A 6820-nucleotide genomic window follows, 5' to 3' on the forward strand; every position below is an offset into this window, starting at 1 on the left:
CTAGAAATTTTTTTTAAAAAAAGAACAAAGTTTTACATGGTGTTCAGAAACCTACTTTCTTCATGAAATATGTCTATGAAACTTAAGCCTCAAAGTTCACATTGGCTAGGCCTCTTTTAAGTACCAGAATCTACTTTTTACTTAAATGGTCCCTAAACAAGGGAAATTTCAGTCTATTTATTTTCACCTGAATAAACATATATCTGCATTATTATTTTAAGTGCTAGAGACTATCACAGTATTTCATAGAGGGCTCATCTTTTTTTAGTCCTTAGACAGATGTTTGGTTTTTCTAATTTTGGGGAATATTATCCAGGACTTCAGGCTGGGGGTTGAGTTAGGTTGGGTATGGTTTGTCCCGCAAGGTTCTTATGCTAGAAGCTTGGTCCCCAGTGAAACACTATGGAGAGATGGCAGGCAGGACTAAGAGGTGGGGAAATTGGTCATGGGGAACCATTCTCAGAAGGGGACAACGCTCACCTCACAGGACTGAACTAGTTACTGCAAGGGCTCTCTTGTAACAGTGCCTGTTACTGAAAACATGGCCTTGGGCAGCTCTCGGACTTAGGAGAAGTAAACCTGCGAGCACACTTGATGGAGGAACCATTCCAGCTCATTCAGTGACTGCTGCTCCCTTACTGGTTCTAGAACAAGAATGGACAACTTTCTAAACACTCCTGCAACATCAGTCGGATGCTAAGAGTGAAAAGCTATGTGACAGTTTAAAGTTCCTCAAAAAGTCAAGCAATGATCAAATGACCTAGCAATTCTACACCAAAGAATTAAATCAGGGATTCAAACAGATGCCTGTTAGGCAATGTTCATTGTGGAATTATTCACGATAGGGAGAAGATGGAAACAATCCAAGTATGTCTCAACAGATGGATGGATAAACAAATGCATCATGTACATACAATGGAATATTACCTATAATAAAATGTTGATGTAGGTTACAATATGGATGAATCTTCGAAACATTGTGCTAAGTGAAAGAAGTCAGGTATAAAAGGGAAAATGTTTTATGAGTCCACTCATGAAATATCTAGAATAGGCAGAAAGTGGATTAGAAATCATGAGGGGCTGGGGAAAGGGAAAGGAGCTTTTGCTTAGTATGCATGGAGCTTCCCTTTGGCATGTTGAAACGTTTTGGAAATAGAAGCGATGGTTGTACAACACTGTGAATTGCGACTAATGCCACTTAACTGTGTGTTTAAATGGTTAAAATGACAAATTGTTTTATGTATTTACCATAAAAAGACATACAATACTGGAAAACAGCACGATTCATCAGTTATAACATAAATATTTTCAAATTTTAACGGATCTGAAATCAGCATGTTTTCCAATCAATGGTGCCTTGTGGAGTGGTACAATTGCCTACACAAGTTCAAATTTGGTTATTCATGGAAAACTGCAATGCCTAATCATTTCAGTTAACAAACTACTGAAGAATCAAAGGGGTTGGGGTTGTGGCTCAGTGGTAGAGCACTTGCCGAGCCCATGTGAGGCCTTGAGTTCGATCTTCAGCACCACATGAAAATAAATAAATAAAGATTTGTGTTCATTTACAACTGAAAAAGAAAAAAAAAAAACTACTAAGGGATCATTTAAGGAGAAAAACATGGGCTCGAGCTTTTTGTTGTTTTCTTTAAAACCTTGTTATATCTTCTACTGGCGAGTTCAATAAAGTGCCAGCATCAAAACGTATAGAATTGGTAGTATGGGTTAAAGAAAGTTCTGGAGATAGCACTGGAGCACTCTTTTAAGAACTGTGGCCTCGTTGATGTTCTTGATGCATAAAGGTGACACAGAGTGTGAAAAAGCATGCATGTCAAAGTTCTGAAAAGAAAACTAAGAGAGTGTGTGAATGTTTTGCAAACACCTTAGCCAGATCCATTTTGTTATGCTTTCCCATTTAAGTATAAACACAGTAACAATTAAAAGCCTCTCAATATACATAAAATAAAAATTCTAACTGATAAGGACTGTGTCCAATTTGAGGACAAGCAAGTCTTTTCCAAAAATATTAAATAGTTGTCAAACTGGGAAAGAGAGTGAGCCTAATGTTGGAGCTCTGTTAGGGGAAAACACTGACTTCTCAATTTTCCAGGTAAAATGACTTCCCCAGAGTGGCAGTCCTGATCTGTCTTCTCCCCTTCACCAACAACTCATCCTACGGGTGAGTTTTGAAAAGGGAACTGGGCATGTGCAGTTCGGACACTCTCTTTGCCTTTAGGATATGACAGTCTCATGAATCACAAATTCTCTGCTTCTCCGCCTGTTGTGTCCCAACAAATTCCCAGGGGCAAAAGGTCTGTGGTTTTCCAACTCTGTTTATGATAAATGTTTGTAAGATTAATTCTGATAAACAGCATTAAGAAAACTATTGTCATCATGGTTATAGGCCATTTTGTCTCAAAAGTTTTATCAATAGCGTATTTCCCTTCTTCATTCTTGAATGTCTCTTATTCTAAATCAAATAGGAAGGTGGGGGGGTTTTAGTTCTCTCAAGCCTCATCAACTAGTTATTAAGCAGTTGGAAAAAAACAAACTACATAGGAAATAGTATTTGATATATAATACTTGTAAAAATAAAAATGAACCAATAGTAAGATGGTGTTGGCAAGAAACTCATTCTCACACTATTTTTTGGCACCTATGTGAATAAAGCTCTTTGAAGGAGAATTTGGAAGCTCATCTGCATAATTAAATTTGCACACCTTGGAATTAGCAATTTCAATTCCTACAGAAGTACTCACATGTGTAATATTTGTATAAGGATTAATACCGAAAAGTTGGACATGATTAGCCAGAGAAATGATTTAGAATGACACATTTTATGCAAAAATACAATTTAGAAAGGGGGTTGGCAAACTATGACCATGAACTAAATCCAGCCTGTATTACTTTTATAGTTTGGCTTAATATAGGCATCAAAAAGGGCAAAGAAAAATCTGGGTTCACCCAAGGATTTCTTTGTCTCCTAGTGCCCTTTATCACTTCACTACATCCTTGCCTGAGACTCATGTTCTGCCAAGTCAGAAGAAAAACTCTTCTTTATCATCTTTAAGAGTACTATTTCCTTCCAATGATGAAGGAGTGACAGATTGATTTTAATGCATGTTACAGTTTGGATATGAGGTGTCCCACGAAGAATACAGGTGTTAGTGCAGGATGGTAAAATGACAGATTATGAGAGCTATATAACTTCACCAGTGGATTAATCCATTTGATGGGTTATAATTTGAAGGGTCTAACTGGTTGGCAACTATAGTTAGGTGGGGTATGACTGGAGGAAATAGGTCACTGGGGACTTGTGTTTGGGTACTATATTTTGTCCCTGGCTCTTGCTCTATGCTTCCAGGGCGCCATGAACTGAGCACCTTGCTGCCACCATACCCTTCTGCCATGATGCTCTGCCTCATCTCAGGCCCAAGCAATGGGGCTGACCAACCATGGACTGAAACTCTGAAACAGGAAGCAAAAGCTCTCTTCTAAGCTATTCTCCTCAGGTATCTTGGTCACAGTGATGAAAAACGCAATGAGTTTGCAGATTTTGCTATGTTATTTTCCATTGTATTTCCTCTTCTAAGACTCTACCAATATATTATTTAATCATCTGAAAAAATGACCCCAAATACCATGGGATGAAAACAAGTAGTCACACAGTAAGTATGGTGACTGAAATTTTCCCTTACTTTTGATACTTGAGCAAGAGATGGAAAAGTTCAAGAATGAGAATCTGCCGATACTAACTAGTTTTGGAAGACAGGCCTTTGGGTCCCCAAACTTTTTTTTCCCCCACTCAGTTCATTATACTATGAAGTGCAAGAAACTGGAAACTTAAACTCTCATGCTGAATCATATCTTTAGCAATTTCACTTAAGCCACAGGAGCTTTCTAAAAATATCTGTGGAAAGCCTCTTCCCCTGGCTAAAACTACTGTACAGTCTGGAGTTACAGAGGTAAAAGTCATTGGTGGCTAGGCACGCTAGCTTGCAAGAAGCCAATTATTTAATCCTGAATGAAGTTCCTTCTTTCTCTCTGGGCAAAACATCAATGTTTATTTGTTATTGCGACACAGTTGTACAGCACCTCACAGCTTTCAAAGTGCTTTCCCACCCGTTACCCCAACAGTCCGGTAATGTCACAGTAAGAGTGAAAGAAGGTATTCTGTTTTTTAAATGTGGAAACTGTGTCACAGATGGTAATTTGTCTAGAGACACAACTGGCAAGGATCAAAGAAGAGATTCAAACTCTCAGGAACATCTTAATTCATTTTCAACAGTTCAAACACCTTTTTATTTTTTTGTCTTTACTTAAATGGCATCAGAGAAACATACTTCCTTTGGGAACAAGTGGGTATCAGGTGCTTAAGATACCTATTTATGATTTTAACAACATTTGACTTTTTAATGGAAAATAATAGTGCTAGATAAAGAAAAGTATTATCCTCAAAATTTCATTATATTTAAGAGAATATCAGTATCTTTAGTTTCATAAGACCAGAACATGCCTATAACTTTTAATTCTGATCTTATTCTAGTTCATCAAAGACTTAAAAACAATTTGCCTGACAATCATAACATGAAAGGCCCACACAAATATATGGTGTTCTAGTGGTAATGGAAAAGTCATTGTTTAAAAAGAACTCTTAGAAGCATTGTTTGGGGCAGGGGGTGTGGGTGGGGGTGGAATAATTGTTTAAAAATAACTCAAACACCCAGGCTTGGTGGTGCACAGAAGCATCTTCAGCAACTTAGCAAGCAAGGTCCTAAGCCACTTAGCAGACCCTGTTTCAAAAAATAAAAGATAAAAAGGACTGGGGAACGTGGTTCAGTGTCTCTGGGTTCAATCCCTAGGACAAAAAATAAATAAAACCTCTAAAAGGTTGTCTTTCATAATTATTGATGAGACAAGTGGAAATCCTATCTTTTAAAGAAAAATCTCAGAAAAAAGCCAGTGACTTTGAGTGTATTTTTCTCACCATTCTCTCCCCACCCAGGATTACTAAATCATTCTTTAAAAATGGAAAGACAACTTACTGAGAAGTCCTGAGGGTACTATGAATATAATTAAGTAATTAGGGTAGCTAAAATTATTGACATAAGAAACTAATCATCTTTGTAATTTAGATAAGTGAGAGGCCTCCTGTTTTGAGGTTATTGGTAATAAGATCTTACCTTTTGTTTTTTAAAATGTTAATTCTTTCATTTTTCTACCCTTTTTCCCCATGTCTTTTTCTTAGCCTTTTCTCTTCTTTTTTACCTTATCTATTAAGGTTCTTTTTTCCCTCCTTCCCTCACAAGTCTTCCTCTCCTTTAATTTATAATAAAGAAGGAAATGTATGTGGTTAAAAAAAATATATGATCTTACCTTTGACCATACACTTCTGGTCCTTAAATATTATAGAACATGATAAAGTGGAAAAAATGTTCAAGTCAATGAGAATTCATAAATTAAGTCCCAGTTATACCACTAGTTTTGTGATTATGGACAAATATTTTAAAACAAAATGTTCTTTTCCAAAATTTAGACTTACAGTTAAGAGTGGACATCAGATGAATCAAACATTACCCTATGTAAATTTATGATTACACAAATGGTATGCCTTTGCGCCATGTACAAATAGAGAAACAACATGTATCCCATTTGTGTACAATAAAAAAAAAAAAAAGTAAAAAAAAAAAAAAAAAGAGTGGACATCAGTAAACTATACTTTGCTTAGTACGGGGTAAATATTTTATGGCTTTTCTATGTTAAAGTACAAAATTATAGTGAATGAGGTTACCTGACACATTCACCTTAGGGTACAGTTGTTAAAATTTTGTTTGATTCCCTCAAACCAGGATACAAAGGTGACACTTGCGTTTCCTTTAGTCTCTCAATGAAGAGGTTCCTCCTTTTTCCAAAAACTTGGTAAAGAAAACCAAGTCATTTAGGCTTGGTAGAATTGGCAATAATCCTCAATTTTGTTGGCTGTACCTCCACCATATTCTTTAACATGTTCTTCAGTGCTGTGTACTTCCCATTAATGAAAAGATCTAGGGGCTTGAACAGATCCTAGGTTTCTGTTCTTCTTTTTTGGTAAGACACTGAGTACTTTCCATTGAGTCTTATTGGAAGAAATGTAACTGTAAGATTATTCTAGGTTTAGGGGTTACCATCCTGATCCACCCATATGTTCCTCCTTAACTAAAAACTTCAGTAGCCATTGAGGATCATTGCTTAGATTTGTCAGTGCGTCAGGAATTGCAAACTGATGATACTCTAACACTCCTTCTGAATACATTAATTGTAAATATTCTACAAAATTTTGCCCTCATCATATTATTATCTTGATGTAGGGCAGGATAAAGTTTTTTCTCCAATTTAAGTTTTTAAAGGTGATCAAGTTGATTGTTGTACTGGTTACTGGTTTTAGTATCACTCTGTTTCAATACCTTTCAGTTATTATACTTATCGATCATACAATGGTACCCTCTATATAGGCAGTGGTCAAAATCCCTGCAGTTAGATCTGGAGCAGTGGTATTTGAGAGATTTCCTGCTTTGGTGATACTGAGGCATGACTATAAATTTTTTTGGTGTGAAACAGTACTGTAGTTTTGTTGGAGGGGAAAATATCTAATGTGTACATATGAATCAAATGATACAGTTCACATCTGCTTCAAAGCAAGCTGCGGCAAATAAGTTGGTGTAGAGATGAAATAAATTTGTTCTCATGTTGATAATCTTTGAAATAAGTGAAATGACAGTTACGTTCTTATTGTTCATTATTCTCTTGTACACATTTGAAAATTTCCACAATGAAGTTTTTC

The sequence above is a fragment of the Sciurus carolinensis genome, chromosome 9 (genome assembly GCF_902686445.1).
Source record: "Sciurus carolinensis chromosome 9, mSciCar1.2, whole genome shotgun sequence".
NCBI lineage: Eukaryota > Metazoa > Chordata > Mammalia > Rodentia > Sciuridae > Sciurus > Sciurus carolinensis.